Source organism: Taudactylus pleione, unplaced genomic scaffold, assembly GCF_031769625.1.
Source record: "Taudactylus pleione unplaced genomic scaffold, aTauple2 ptg000179l, whole genome shotgun sequence".
Classification (NCBI taxonomy): Eukaryota; Metazoa; Chordata; class Amphibia; order Anura; family Myobatrachidae; genus Taudactylus; species Taudactylus pleione.
Genome location: NW_028284581.1, coordinates 15,095,864 through 15,112,856, shown reverse-complemented (window position 1 = coordinate 15,112,856; position 16,993 = coordinate 15,095,864). Strand labels below are relative to the sequence as shown.

The following is a 16,993-nucleotide window of genomic DNA, read 5'->3' as shown; positions in this document are numbered from 1 at the left end:
TACCCCGTAATTTTAGGAACCAGGACTGGCTGAGCAGTCCGGGGCTGGTTATGCTTTTTTGGGGGGGCTACATAATTTTTTTTTTACATTTAACCTGTTTTTTACATGTACAACACACAAGCAGCCTTCACATAGCTCACAGATATGTGCAGGCTGCTTGCTCTGGAGAGTTTTGCAGAGAGAAAACACTGCAATCTCGGGTGAGTAATCTCATTTAAACTAGAGATGAGCGGGTTGGGATTTACTCGGTTTTACTCGGATTTACTCGGATCTCAAAACGGCATTTTATTGGCTATCGGCTATCACGTGTTTTGGATAGCCAATAAAATAAATCCGAACTAATCCGAACTTGCGGTAAAGAGGTGAAAAGAACTGAGTAAATCTGAACCCGCTCATCTCTAATTTAAACTTGCTACTCGGGTGATCTGGTTCACCATCAGCCAACTCATTTTCAGTTAAACTCACTTCTTAGTAAATTTGCGAGTTTGAAAACGGGAAAATCACCCAAGTTTCAGCGAGGCAAATCGAGTTTAAAAAAAACAAACTCGAACAGACTCGATTCTTAGTAAATTTACCCCTTACAGTCACTTATGCCTCCACTTCTCTCTCAACCAATAACACACATTAGACAGACATTGGCACTGCTCTATCTAGGCATAGCCTGGCCTATTCTAGTGACAAGCTGTCTTCATTGCCACCACCACCACCCCCCCTTCCCCATCCCCATTCTCCATGGCGGCAGTCTTGGTAGATTCCCTCTTTTTCCAGCTAAATGAAACCCCTATATAGTCACTGCACATTACTATATAGCCCCATGCCACGTAAATGCACTTACCACTTACATCAGGCTCATAATACCGCAGCTTTTATTGTTGCTGCTACCTTCTCCCACTGACACGCACTGGACTGATGACGTAACTGATTACACTGCACTAAGGGCCTGATTCAGACCCGCTCGCGAGCGCTTAGCGCTCCCAAGCGGGTCAATGGTGGGGTATTGTGCACGTGTGGTGCGCACCACGCGCATGCGCAAGCCCCGGAGCGAGAGAGAATTTCTCTCACTCCAGGGCTCACCACAAAAGGGGCGGCTGTCGATGTTGATCGACAGCTCGCCCCATTTGTAGGCGGGGAGGGGGGGTGGTTGCACAAACAGAGGCGTTCCCGAAGGAACACCTGCCGTTTGTGGGAGGCACCACTGACATCACCACTGATGTCAGTGGAGAGCTTCCTGCTCTGTTAGAGCAGGAAGCTCTCTGGGGCTTGCGACGGATGAGACCCTACCACAAGGGTCTTGTCGCAAACCCCGATGGTCGCGATGGTCGCGATCATCACCTGGCCACTTGCAAAAGCTGTGGGTGGTCACCCACAGCTTAGTGAGCGGCCAGGAGGCTACAACAACAAAAAAAACTCCCTGATTCAGAGTGAGCGCTCTTCAAGAGCGTTCGGCTCTGAATCAGGCCCTAAATTTCTATTTCTTAGTGAGCTCTACATATCACTATGTAACCAATAACAGCACTAAGGTTGTCCATACCCTGCCTTTGATGTTTTCCTGGTGAGTTTAGATTACCATATAATGACACGGTATAACTTGGTAAATCTTTAAAGCTTATACATGACCTTTCACGTGCATGTGAACTATGTGCTTGATTCAGAGTTGTTAGGCCAAAACAAATTGGAGAAAGCCCCACATATTGGAAGGGCGAAATGCGTCAGTGACATCCAGCAGTTGTTCCCCATACTTGAGAACTTATCAGGTTACTGGACAGAGAGATTAGTGCACATCGGCACTTTTCAAGGACAGCACTTGTCTGCATGGACGCACTTCATCTTGGGTGGTCTCTGTGGCTACTGACTGCTGCGCTTTGATTAGTGTTCAACATCGCAGTCTAAGGAGACCTCACTACAAAGAAGCTATAAGCTAGCCGGGTCCCGCCTGCAGCGGGACCGGCACTGGTAGCTGATTGTCAGCCCAAGACTCGGTAATTATCTAGAGATTTTATCCATAATACAAACTAAATTATTTTATATACGCATTAACAAGTATGCTTATTATTCTGTGAGTTGACATATATGCTGGTTTATGCCGATAACCGGCTTTTCATTGATTAAAGTCACACGATTTATTGAGGCCCTAAATATTAAGCAAGGTACATTACCGTAGTTGTACATAGAGACTTTTTATTTTCAGTGTGATTGAGTGCTTGGGGAGGAAATGGGAAGCAAAGGCAAAAAAACGCAGGTGTGTCGTGACGGTGTCGGGGACGTGTCACACCCTGCGTCCGCGATCCCATTCGCAAGAAATATGGCTCCGGTGTCTCAGTGCCTGCGGCCATTCTGCAGACCATAGGCTCACTCTGGATTACGATAATCGAATGCTCTGTGACCGATGCTGCATCAATATTATATGTATCTAGAAATGTTGCTGTCTGAAGATAATAATTTCTTTACTCAATTGTAAATTATAACAGACATACATTTTCATTTTTGTTTCAAAGTTATACGTATTTCCGAGGCAGAAACTTTATTTTCAAACAAAGGAAATTAATGTAATGGATTTCCATCCCCAATCATGATTTCTGTGTCATCTGTATTAGCCTGTATTTTAACAGGATATCCCCTGGTTGCCTGGCAACATTGAAAGAGAGATGATAATCGAAAATGTAAATACTGATTGCTTATTTTAATATCTATTATCAGTGTGTCTTGCATTTAATAGTGCAATTATATAATCTATTGTACTGTACCCTGTTTAGTAGATGTACTTTTTACAGTAGAACAACAAATCTCAAAGGATACTGCCATTTAGTGACACATCAGTAATTTTAAAAATACAATTCGTTTTTTTTAGCCATAATCTACAGTAGTGATATGACAGCTTCCAAGATTGTTGCCAGTGCACAGATCTTCCATGAACAGCGGTACAAATAACTGGCACTCTGCTACTGAAAACACTGGGCATTAGTAGCAAATGACAACTTTGACTAATTTATCATCTTTACAACTGATACTGTTGGAGACAGACCCGAATCCTAATATTTGCCACTATTTAAACTACTACATTTGTAAATAAGGAACACTGCCGAAAATAAAGATCTGTTTAGACAAACAGTGTAAATGGAGTAGATCCAATTGCAATGTCTACAGCACAATTTGTTTGTATCATTATTAAATTGAAAAGTATAATAATAATAATGTTACAAACAAAGGCATAACTAGAAATGTGTGGGACCATAATTGGCATGGGGGGATGTAGTTATAATCCCGACAGACAAGATGCCAGTGCTTATAATGCCGGCGCCGGCATCCTGACAGCTGTCAGAATAACTGCGTGGGTGCAGGGGGAGTTATGGGGCGCAGAGGACATACAGGGCCCACAACTCCTGCACCCAGCTCACGTCACTCAGCACATTGTGCAGCCAGCAGATGATCAGCTCTCCTGCTCCAAGCTCTAGTGACTTACTCTGTCACCATGGGGCAGTCCTACATGGGATGGGGCGGAGCTACACAGGGTGCCGCTGCCCTCTATAGAAAGGATGTATCGCACTCGCGATGCATTCCTCCGGTCTCTGCATGCATGCCGGCATTGGTAACGCTGGTATGCATGATGATCCCCACAAAGGACCGCTCTTTCTGTAAGAGCGGCCCTTTGCGATAGAGGGACTTCCGGATCTATAACCCAGAAGCCCCTCTGGTGTCCTTCTGTGCATGCACAGGATGCACGTGCCGCAAGGGGTGCTGGGAGGGATCCGATTGGCTTTTATTGGGCAACGCCATGTAAAGATGCCGTTGCTTCTATTTGCAAAGTGCTGTGAGAAGGATCCAATTGGATCCCTCCCACCAGCCCCCGTGGCATGTGCGGCACTTGACGCATGCGCAGAATAACTTCTGGATCATAAACCCGGAGTCCTTCTATCGTAAAGAACAGCTCTTACCGGGAGAGCTGTCCTTTGTGATTTTATTCATGCATAATGGCATTATTTATGCTGGCATGCATGCAATGAGTGGCAGGATGCATCACATGCAAAATGCGATGCGTCATGCATCCCGCACCATGTGTACCTCTGAGTCACTTCGCCATGCGTGCCTGTGGGTCACCCTCTCCATCTCTTAGGGCTATTATACACACAATGCTGGACACCTGTTCTCAGCAGGGTCACACTGTCGTCCCTCCCTTAATCCAGCCCTGATTGGGGGACCCTTAAAAATATTGCTACTGTATGAGGCCCACAAAGTCTTAGCCCCACGAAAGCTTGCATTAGCATAAGGTAGTAAGGGCCCCATTTACAAACGAACGAAATACCAGTGGCAATTTTCATTTAGTATCACTGTGATACAAACGAAAAATCCACTGGTATTTAGTAATACTTATCCCTCCGACGAGGTCCCGCAAAATCCTCGTCCTCGGCAAGGTCCTCCGCTGGGCTGCTGGCAACCTAACGCTGCCAGCGACGGAGCTCCAGTATTATGCGCATGTGCGACGGTCCGTCTGTGCATGTACATGACTCGGAGACCCGGCAGTGCCTGGAAGACTTCGCTGGAGCCGGAAAGGCACCGCCGGGTCTCCATTGCCGGCAATGGGGCCAGCATCGCTCTCGCCATCTAAAAGATGGCGATAGCTATGCTGTACAAACCGGTAATCTAAGATTACCGCTGTTTACTAAATACAGAATGGTGGCATAACCCCTTTAGCGAGCGTTAAAGGGGTTATTTTTCGTTAGTAAATGGGACCCCAAATGAGTTTTCCGCGGCATCACGTAAAAACAGCCACTTTGTGTCGGGCTCAGAATCAGCCCTATAGTATAGTACAGTACAGGAAACATACTGCCCATGGATAGAGAGAGAGAGTAGGGGGGGAGGGTGTGTGTGTGTGTGTCTGATGGGGTGGGGGGAGGGGGGCAATAGTGTGTTAATCATTAATTTACAACGTTCCTTTCACTAATATAATTTTCGTTGTGAGCCAGGTCTGTAGATACACACTTGTTGGCGGAGGATGGAAAGGGCGGAGTGCTTGTTAATTTACAATGTTCTCTTTTTCCTTTTACTGAATATTAAAGTTTACACAATGAAACAGGTCCAGATACACATCCAGCGTTGCCCACTTTTATAGGCAATCAGTTGTTATCTGCAGCTAAGAATCATATGACTCTAGAGCTAACCGCGATTCCAAACGTCAAAGTGCAGAACCGTCCGTCCCAGACAGCCAGCAGCAGCATCAGCAGCAGCAGAGAAAGGTGTGCAGCAGCGCCCTGTTATATCGTGTCTCTCCCGCCAGCATCCCTTCCCAGGGGCGGTGCTGAGGGCGGTAGTGAGCCTCTGCCTTCTCCCATTACCGGAGGGGTGTGGAGCTGCGCTGTAGCCTCTTTGCTCCCCGGCTACAGCAGGATCAGTCTCTGCCGGGACAGGAGTAGAGGATGGAGAAGTAGCTGGAAACTGCGCTCACCCGGCCAGTCCCTGGTAAGTTTCTGCTTATGTATGATAGTAAGGGATTGCCGACTGCTTGCGCTTATTATTCACATTTATCCTGGGATGTTTTTTTTAAATATATATTGGTACGTTAAACTTTTATATACATAACTGGTATATAGACATGGTTCAGGTGATGTGTATATATGGCATAGCAGGAGACTAAAGTTAGCTTCACTGTACAGATTTGGTCTCAATAGCTGTAATTATCATCCATAATGTCACTTTACTGTTCTTCCAATGAGCCTGAAATAAGAAGAGGTGAAATGATCATTCCTGTGACTTGGATGGGACAGGACACATTGTAATGCAGAAGAGGACAGTACCTTGTATAGTGATCATTCCTGTGACTTGGATGGGACAGGACACAGTGTAATGCAGAATAGGACAGTAATGTGTATACTGATTATTCCTTTGACTTGGATGAGACAGAACACAGTGTAATGCAGAATAAGACAGTAACATGTATAGTGATCATTCCTGTGACTTGGATGGGACAGGACACATTGTAATGCAGAATAGGACAGTATCTTGTATAGAGATCATTGCTGTGACTTGGATGGGACAGGACACATTGTAATACAGAATAGGACAGTAATGTTTATACAGATCATTCCTGTGACTTGGATGGGACAGAACACATTGTAATGCAGAATAAGACAGTCAAGTGTGTACTGATCATTCCTGTGACTTGGATGGGACAGGACACATAATGCAGAATAGGATAGTAACATGTATACTGATCATTCCATTGACTTGGATGGGACAGAACACATTGTAATGCAGAATAAGACAGTTATGTGTCTACTGATCATTCCTGTGACTTGGATGGGACAGGACACATTGTAATGCAGAATAGGACAGAAATGTTTATAATGATCATTCCTGTGACTTGGATGAGACAGGACACAGTGTAATGCAGAATAAGACAGTTATGTGTATACTGATCATTCCTGTGACTTGGATGGGACAGGACACATTGTAATGCAGAATAGGACAGTATCTTGTATAGAGATCATTGCTGTGACTTGGATGGGACAGGACACATTGTAATACAGAATAGGACAGTAATGTTTATACAGATCATTCCTGTGACTTGGATGGGACAGAACACATTGTAATGCAGAATAAGACAGTCAAGTGTGTACTGATCATTCCTGTGACTTGGATGGGACAGGACACATTATAATGCAGAATAGGATAGTAACATGTATACTGATCATTCCATTGACTTGGATGGGACAGAACACATTGTAATGCAGAATAAGACAGTTATGTGTGTACTGATCATTCCTGTGACTTGGATGGGACAGGATACATTATAATGCAGAATAGGATAGTAACGTGTATACTGATCATTCCTGTGACTTGGATGGGACAGGATACATTGTAATGCAGAATAAGACAGTCAAGTGTGTACTGATCATTCCTGTGACTTGGATGGGACAGGACACATTGTAATGCAGAATAGGACAGTAACATGTATAGTGATAATTCCTGTGACTTGGATGGGACAGGACACATTGTAATGCAGGATAGGACAGAAATGTTTATAATGATCATTCCTGTGACTTGGATGAGACAGGACACATTGCAATGCAGAATAGAACAGTAGCATTTATACAGTAGTAATCATTCCTGTGACTTGGATAGGACAGGACACTGTGTTATGCAGAATAGGACAGTAACATGTATACTGATCATTCCTGTAACTTGGATGGGACAGGACACAGTGTAATGTGGAATAGGACAGTAACATGTATACTCATTCCTGTGACTTGGATGGGTCAGGACACATTGCAATGCAGAATAGTACAGTAACATATATACTGATAAATCCTGTGACTGGGATGGGACAGGACACATTGTAATGCAGAATAGGACAGTAACGTGTATACTGATCATTCCTGTGACTTGGATGGGACAGTGCACATCGTAATGCGGAATAGGACAGTAACGTCTTGTATATAGTACTAATCATTCCTGTGACTTGGATGGGACAGGACACAGGACCTCATTCAGAGTCAGTCGTTGCGTCCGCACAGTCGTAAGGTAAAAGGGTCCGGATATGCAAATGAAGCGCTCGCAAGTTGCGTTGTTAGGATGTGATCGTTAGCTGGACGAGCAAGGGGAGGATGCGGACGTAAGACTAAATATACGCCCCCTTCTTGTTCTCGTCATCTCCGGGCATATAAGGATTAATCGAGACCATCGGGAACCATCTGAGCTGGTCGTAGAGCTTAAGGTTGACCATACCCTCTCTTAAGCACTACGATCAAGTCAGTGTAAAAACCTCCCATGTCACATGTGCCATGACACTGCTTACTTAATTATGCACTCCCATAAAACGCCGTTTGCATAGTCAGGCACGCCTGCGTTCGGATCTCCACTCACCCGTTCACAAGCACCTTCCCCTGTTACCACCCACAAACGCCTCATCCTGTCACTCAAACTAACGACCTGGCCAAGTTGAAGGAGAGAGAAATTTCTGATCGTAATAGCTAGTTTGCGCACGCGCATTGTGAATTTTACACATGCGCAGTTTAGCGAACATTGGTGGCGTACGACCGTGCGGCCGCAACGACCGACTCTGAATGAGGTCCTCAGTGTAATGCAGAATTGGACAGTAACATGTATACTGATCATTCCTGTGACTTTGATGGGACAGTAGACATTGCAATGCAGAATAGTACAGTAACATGTATACTGATCATTCCTGTGACTTGGATGGTACAGGACACATTGCAATGCAGAATAGGACAGTAATGTGTATACTGGTCATTCCTGTGACTTGGATGGGACAGTACACATTGCAATGCAGAATAGTACAGTAACGTGTATACTGATCATTCCTGTGACTTGGATGGTACAGGACACATTGCAATGCAGAATAGGACAGTAATGTGTATACTGGTCATTCCTGTGACTTGGATGGTACAGGACACATTGCAATGCAGAATAGGACAGTAATGTGTATACTGGTCATTCCTGTGACTTGGATGGGACAGGACACATTGTAATGCAGAATAGGACAGTAATGCGTATACTGATCATTCCTGTGACTCGGGTGGGACAGGACACATTGCAATGCAGATTACTACAGTAACATGTATAATGATCATTCCTGTGACTCGGATGGGACAGGACACATTGTAATGCAGAATAGGACAGTAATGTGTATACTGATTATTCCTGTGACTTGGATGGGACAGTGCACATCGTAATGTGGAATAGGACAGTAACGTCTTGTATACAGTAGTAATCATTCCTGTGACTTGGATGGGGCAGGACACAGTGTAATGCAGAATAGGACAGTAATGTGTATATATTGATCATTCTTGTGACTTGGATGGGACAGGACACAAGGCCCGATTCAGACCCGCTCGCTAGGTTACGTTCATACATTGCTGCCATTGTTTCGCAATGTGCGCATGCGTATGCATCGTAGTGCGCATGAGCAAATTACTCCATGCGATCGGAAGCGTTCGCTCGCTTCACATAGCCAGCTCACTAGATTGAGTGACAGCACAAGCCATTTATGGGAGGTGACAGGGGATGGTAATTGAAAACGGAGGTGTGGTGCTGCGAATGCAGACGTATCTGAGCATCTTAACGCTGCCCTAGTAGGCAGTGTAGCGCCAACCGCAGTGTGTGCAGTCAGCACTACACATTTACACAGGACCAGTGCTAGTCTTCCCTGCACCCACCTGTGCTGCACAGCCGAGCCCCTTCCCTCCCCCTGAACGCTTACCCAATAGCACCAGGAGGAGGGTGGGAGTTGGGCTCGGGCTGTGCAGTTTAACACTCACATCTCCGCCAGCGCGGCAGCGATGTGTGTATAAACCATTAGCCAATGAGTATCAGACAGACTCTCATTGACTACTGCAACGCCCACTGCAAGAGCCGGGCTGGAGCTCACTCATGAGCTCTGCCTTCCGGCTCCTGCAGTGGGTAATGGGAGAGACATCATGACATCTCTCCCATAATGCAGAGTGCGCCAGCCCAGGAGGAATGACATGCGGCGGCGGCGGGAGCAGTGGCCTGAGACGGAGCGTGGATTCAGGTAAGTGTATATATATATTTTTTTAACTTGTGTGTTTGCACTGGGGGGGGCACTATGGGGGACTACATTACTGTGGGGCCTCTACTTGGGATGCGGCACTACTGGGGACTACAACTGGGGAGGTTGCTACTGGGGGCACTGCATCGGGAGGGGGAACCTGTACTGGGGACTACTACTGGGGGGAGCTACTACTGGGCGCACTATATAAGGGGCTTACTTCTAGGGGACCACTACTGGGGGCACTAAATAGGGAGGACCACTAGAGGGGGCACTGTATAAGGGCACTGGATAGGGAGGATCACTACTGGGGGCCTGCATGAGGGGGACCACTACTGGGGGCACAGCATGGGGGCTGGACTACTGCTGGGGGCACTATATAAGTGGCTTACTATTAGGGGCACTGCACTGGTGGGACCACTACTGGGGGGCACTAAATAAGGAGGACCACTACAGGGGGCACTGTATAAGGGGCACTGGATAGGTGGGACCACTGCTGGGGGCCTGCATTAGGGGGATCACTACTGGGGGCACTGCATGGGGGGAACTACTGCTGGGGGCTCTATATAAAGGGCACTGCATAGGCGGTACCACTACTGGGGGCACTGCATAGGGGGACTGCTACTGGGGGCACTATATAAAGGCCACTGCATAAGGGCTACCACTACTGGGGGGGACTGCTACTGGGGGCACTATACAAGGGGCACTGCATAAGGGGGACCACTACTGGGGGCACTTCATAGGGGAGACCACTACATGGGGCACTGCATAAGGGAGACCACTACTGGGGACACTGAATAAGGGGAACTAATGAGGTGCTGCATAAGGGGGACCAGTACTGGGGGCATTGCATATTGGGGGTACTGTATAAGGGGAACTAATGGGGGGCTGCATTAGGGGGACCACTACTGGGGGTACTGTATATGGGGCACTACTATGGGCCTGCATAAGAGGTACCAACACTGGGGACATTGCATACTGGAGTTACTGTATAAGGGGCCCTACTGGGGTTAAGGTGCATATGGAAAGGAATGTTCAGAGTGACGATAAAGGGGTGTGTGTCATGTTGACATGCCCCATTTTTAAGTGACCACGCCCATTTTTCACTGCGCACGCACATAGGGGGGAGCTCCATTTTTACATTTGCCCTGGGCCCCAAATACCCTAGTTACGCCACTGCTGATCATTCCTGTGACTTGGATGGGACAGGACACAGTGTAATGCAGAATAGGACAGTAATATGTAAACTGATCATTTCTGCGACTTGGATGGGACAGGCACATTGTTAAGCAGATTATGGCAGCAACGTCGTGTATACTGATCATTCCTTTGACTTGGATTGGACAGAACACATTGTAATGCAGAATAGGACACTAACATGTTTACTGATCATTCCTTTGGGCTCTATTTATTAACATTATTTTTACTAAAATAAAGTGAAAAAGGGTGTTTTCACACCCTTTTCACATTATTTTAGTTTCACCTGTAGTTATTACAGGGCAATTGGAGTAGAATTAGTAAAATTCTACTCCAACCCCCAGTATCACTTATTTTTAGTAAAGCAGATCGCATTTCCCATAATTGTAATGGGAAATGTGATCTGTGTGCAAGTTACTAAAAATATATTGTAAAAAAATACCGGGGGAAGCCCTGTGATAATAACGCCACCTGGAGGTGGCGTTATCCAGGGTCTCCCCCGGTTACCGGGCTCCCACTCTGCTCTAACGGGGAGAGCAGAGGCGGGAGCCGGTACCAGTAATCAGCTATGTGGTCTAAGTAGACCGCAAGCTGATTACTGTAAAAAAAAGAAAAAAAAATTAAACATTTTTTTTTTTCCTTACCTGAATCCAGGGACCGGTGATCGGGCCTCCGGTGATGGCTCCTCTCCGGTCAGCTGGTCTCCCACAGTGCACTGGGGCCCGGTCATCAGGTGATCGGGTCCCAGTGCAGAATGGGAGATCACCTGATCGGGAAGCCCGGAGAAGATCACCGGAGGCCAGGAGGTGCAGGTAAGTGTAATGAAGGGAGGGGGGGTCGCGGGGGGGAGGGGAGGGGGGGTCGCGGGGTCCGCGATCGTGGGGGGCGGGGCTTAGTGCCGGGGGCGGGGCTTAGCATCGGTGGGGGGGTAGTAGCGACGGTGGGTCGGCGCATGCGCGGGCTCTTAGTCGCGGTATTTTTTCCGAAAATACCGCGACTAGAGTGCGGATGGGATCCGCAGGGACAGAGCTTTATCGCAAGCTCTGTCCCTGCAAGGGATTTATAGTAAATCCCTGTGATATTGCCTGAATTCGCAATGCGGATTGTAGTAAATAGAGCCCTTTGACTTGGATGGGACAGGACACAGTGTAATGCAGAATAGGACAGTAACATGTATACTGATCATTCATGTGACTTGGATGGGACAGGACACATTGTAATACAGAATAGGACAGTAACATGTATACTGATCATTCATGTGACTTGGATGGGACAGGACACATTGTAATGCAGAATAGTACAGTAATGTGTATACTGATCATTCATGTGACTTGGATGGGACAGGACACATTGTAATACAGAATAGGACAGTAACATGTATACTGATCATTCCTGTGACTTGGATGGGACAGGACACATTGCAATGCAAAATAGGACAGCAACGTGTATACTGATCATCTCTGTGACTTGGATGGGACAGAACACATTGTTATGCAGAATACCGATCATCCTTGCCTTTACTTTGGAACACTAGTCGTTACATACACCTTATAGGTGGGTAAGGTCTAGCAGACAATCACTAGTATGTTGTTTGCATTTCTGACTCATTTTATTTGACCATTTCTGTCTTGGAGACATTTAATAAGCAAAGTATCACATTGCCATATTTACTGTAGATTACAGCTCACCATGGAGAAATAAGTATGTAGCATAGCTTTTATCAAGGCGCAGTTTCTGTGGAAACATGGCATTAGCAATGGTGACTTCTATTCTGGAACAAAACATGTTATGTAGTAATCATGTTTTCTTATATATTTAAATAGTACAATGATCATATGGCACTGCATACAAATAAATTCTATTTTAAAAAGTTCAGTGTATTTTATTGTAATTACAGTTTAATTACATAGAAGGTGTTGAGGTACCCAGGAGAATGATGTGCATTTGTTCCGTGCAATGCTGTACTTTTACTTCATGTATTTCATCCTCACTTGATGAATTCGCATTTCAGAATTATATGAATCAAAATCCCAGTAGGGACAAAATAATTAGCATTTCAGATAATGGTATAGTAAAGAACTAAGGTAATAACAGAAATTGATAAGTGATGTAGAAAGGCATACTGCATATAGGCCCTCATTCAGACCCACTCGCGAGCGGCTGTCCGCTCGCAAGTGGGTCGATGGTCCCCACTGCGCATATTAATGGAGGTGGGCCCTGATCCAGAGCGAGCGCTCTGGTCAGAGCGTCCGGCTCTGAATCAGGGCCATAATGTACTAAACATCTACAATGTCAAAACTGTCATTAGGGATAATGTCTGTACCAAAGAATGGTGGCCAGAACCTAAAGCTAGTCCCACAATACAATCTTTATTTTCTCTGCAATTTAAACAACTACAAGAAAATGCACACTGTACTTTTAATGGGATACTGATCATACCATCTGTACAATACTTACATGTTCCAGAAAGTTGTGATGGTCTGAAACCCCCAGGTTATCAGCATTTCAGTTTATAACATTGAGGGTCTTAGTAATATTCTTTGTTGAGTTCAGCCAGTGAGTCATTTGTGACTCATTATGTTGCCCTGACAAAGGCATTCTTAACATAAATCAGTTCTTTATGGTGACACAGCAGCCTGCAGATTTCATAAACCTGCATTTAAAAGTGAATAAAGCCACAATTTGATATTAATATATAACTAAGACAGTGTGTTACTGAGCAGAATAATATGCATCACATAATATGATGTTTTCATACTGCACTAAATAAGTCTAACATATTCTTTACGCTGTTGTGTGGTAGGTGGTTATGTGCGTTTGACATTTTGACTAATGTCAGTGTCAGTGTCAACAATTGTACTATATCTCGGTTATGTTGGGAGGAAGTTGCTTTATTAACAGAGCAGATATAGGCAGTGATAATGTTTGAATAAGCTGTGATGTTAGGTTGTTACCTGGTGCAATGTGTTTCTGCACAATATGGTGCTTGTGTCTCAATTATGAGATGTTAACAAAAAGTAGTATAATCTACGCGGAAACATAGGTACAATGCTGCTGGGACATTGCTTCTAATTGAATTGGCCCCACAGTGTCGGCATGGCAGACTTGCTTTACAGAACTGCTCTGATTGATTCATACAAAGCTTTGGGGACCGGGACGTCACAGCAACTGAAATGACTGCACTTTTCCAGCTTTCTGATTGCACTTTCTCCTAACTATTTGGGAACATCTTCAGCTGTTTGTTATGTCCTCTTCAATTACTGTGTATTTTACCTTCATGACTAATATCTGAACATACTTTAAGGTGTTTTAATAAGTGGTAGAGCACTGCAAATCTTCACCACATAAAATAATGTAACAGAAATGTTGTGAAACTTGTGTTGTTTTTTTGTAGCCAACAGGTGTATTCTACTTCAGCAAGGATCGCAATTGCAAAGCTGTACGCAGGCAGCTTTGCAATTCCCTCCTTGCTATTATGCAATGCAGCGGGAGATGCATGATACCCCCTACTGCACTTGAAATCCCATCACTGCGTCAGAGGTTCAGTTTTCTCAAGCTGGCTGGCTGGTTCCCCATAATCAGAAATCTGCGATCAGCAGTGCACGCTGAATTAGCCCCAAAGATGGATATATAAAACATTTACAGATTTACAGTATCAGAGCCTGTGATAAATTACAAATTTTCCTGAACAACTTTCTTTTGTTGAATTTGTGTGTTTATCATTTGAGATCTTCATAACGTCCAGACTATAACGGCTTCTTTTCCAGTCCCCTTTATCCAGTACTGGAAGAGGAATATAAAAGTTATAAGAGGGATGTGTGTTATGCTGAGAAAACACTAAAGCTGCATACACACAGAACGATTTTTTTAATGATTATCGTTAAACGATATCGTTTAACGATAATTGATGGCAAAAATCGTTCACTTTCTGAGTCAAACGATGAACGATTATCGTTCATGCGCGTTCACGTTTGTAGTTTGTCGTTTGTAGTTTGTCGTTCAGTCAGACTTGTCAGCTCAACGATTTTCATTAAGGGAATATGCAAAAATCGTTTGTAGTTCATAAAAATCGTTCATGACATTTAGTAAATGAACAACTTTAGTAAACGATTTTAGTAAATTTTTGCAAGGGAAAAAATCGTTTACTCAAATCGTTCATTAAAAAAATCGTTGTGTGTGTATGCAGCTAATGGTGCATACACACGGTCAGATTTTTCCTTCAGATATGAACGATAACGATTTAAAAATCGTTCAGTCGTTCATATCTGAAGGAAAATCTGACATATCTGACATGCCTGAACGATGGACGATCAACGATGCGCGTTCCCGTTTGTCAGATAACGATATCTGACATCTGATGTGTTTGCAGTCAGACTTGGACGATTCCATTCATTTTAATGCAGTCAAAAATCGTTCAATCGTTGAAATCGTTCAAATCGTTCAAAACTTTGGTAAAATCATTCAAATCGTTCAAATCGTTCAATCGTTCAATCGTTCATCTGACAAATCTGACAAGTCTGACAAATCTGACCGTGTGTATGCTCCATTATGGAGCGTACACACGGTCAGATTTGTCAGACTTGTCAGATTTGTCAGATGAACGACTGAACGATTAAACGATTTGAACGATTTGGACGATTTGACCAAAGTTTTGAACGATTTGAACGATTGAACGATTTTTGACTGCATTAAAATGAATGGAATCGTCCAAGTCTGACTGCAAACCCATCAGATGTCAGATATCGTTATCTGACAAACGGGAACGCGCATCGTTGATCGTCCATCGTTCAGGCATGTCAGATATGAACGATTTTCCATCAGATATGAACGACTGAACGATTTTTAAATCGTTATCGTCCATATCTGAAGAAAAAATCTGATCGTGTGTATGCACCATAAACTGTTAAAATACAGGGATATTTGAACAGGGGTTAGTAAATAATTGGAATAAAATTAAAAAGGTAAAACAAATGAATAAATATACTCACCTTTGATTCTCAGACCTATATATTGATCAGCATACCTTAGATAACATAAAACATATATAATATTGATATATATGAGAGAAAAGGGTACACAATGTGATGTGATATAGAACATACAATTGGGGTCATGAAAGGTTCATAAAAGACAAAGGCAGGAATTGGACACACCTGGGTAGGAGCAAGTCAGTCAGCTCTAGGAGATCAGGAACCTTTTAGGAGCCAGAGAAGATGTGCTTCCATTAAGATTAACAGAAATAACTCTCGAAACTTAAGCACCAACAATATTTTTACTTGGGTTGGTTACAAGGCTTTTGGGGTACGTGCATCCCTGATTGAAGATTATGATTACTATGTGGCCATATTACTCATTATCTGATTACAGAGGACTGTAAAGCCTCTAGGTCCTTTATGAGCACTAACATTTTCAAAGCTTCCATTAAGTTCTTATTTGCTCACTTTATAGCATGTAGAAAGATTATAGTACATTATTTTCACATACATTCATTTTCATCATATTAGGTATGCAAGCATGTGCTATATTTGGCATTTATCCATGGAATTGTTATAAGTCCAGACAGACATAAACTTAAATATATTTTTGCAGACATATATCTGTATGTCAGACACAAACAACTTACCCATTACAAGCCTGCTCACAGTTCACATGATAACAATTATATAATATATTTATTGTATATGCCTTAGTTGTCATCTGTCAATTTTTTACCAGTGCTATGGGAATACACCCTACTCTCTAAAGGCCCCCATACATCAGAGATCGATTGCAGCAATCGTGCAATTTGCAATCGATTGTGTATAAAAATCTTTACCTTTTTCAATCGATTGTGGCATCTCTGCAATCAGCAATCGATTGAAAAAGGGAAAGATTTTTATACACAATCGATTGCAAATTGCACGATTGCTGCAATCAATCTCTGATGTATGGGGGCCTTAAGACATGTTTTTCTATGTTTTATGAGATTTCTTTGTAAGTTAAAGTTAGCTCCTTTCAGTTATCAAATATTTTTTGTTTGTTTTTTTGTTTAAAAGACAAACCCATTTCCTAATACACCCAATATAAACATCAAATGCATTGATATGTTTTTATATATTTGTATATATATATATATATATATACGACAGGTTCAATCCACGGCACTCGACCATCTGGGGTGCCCTAGGTATGTGACCACACCATCTACATAAAAAATATCATACAAACTCGGCACTCACATGCTTTTCAAACTGCAACTCCTTTGAACATAGGGAATGTTGGTTCCAAAATATT

At 43.8% G+C, this 16,993-nt stretch overlaps 1 protein-coding gene across 2 annotated transcripts in view; it reads left to right on the top strand.

Moving 5' to 3' along the window:
• Nucleotides 1–5,343: 5,343 nt before the first annotated feature.
• KCNG2 (potassium voltage-gated channel modifier subfamily G member 2) overlaps nucleotides 5,344–16,993 on the top strand; it is a 249,004-nt gene continuing 237,354 nt past the window's right edge. The window contains exon 1 of one of the 2 annotated variants that reach the window (XM_088475971.1): nucleotides 5,344–5,454. The gene's annotated coding sequence lies outside the window, so the exon portion shown is untranslated. Of the gene's footprint in view, nucleotides 5,455–15,938; nucleotides 16,022–16,993 lie in introns of those variants that run through there. The other variant, XM_088475972.1, reaches the window with a different exon arrangement.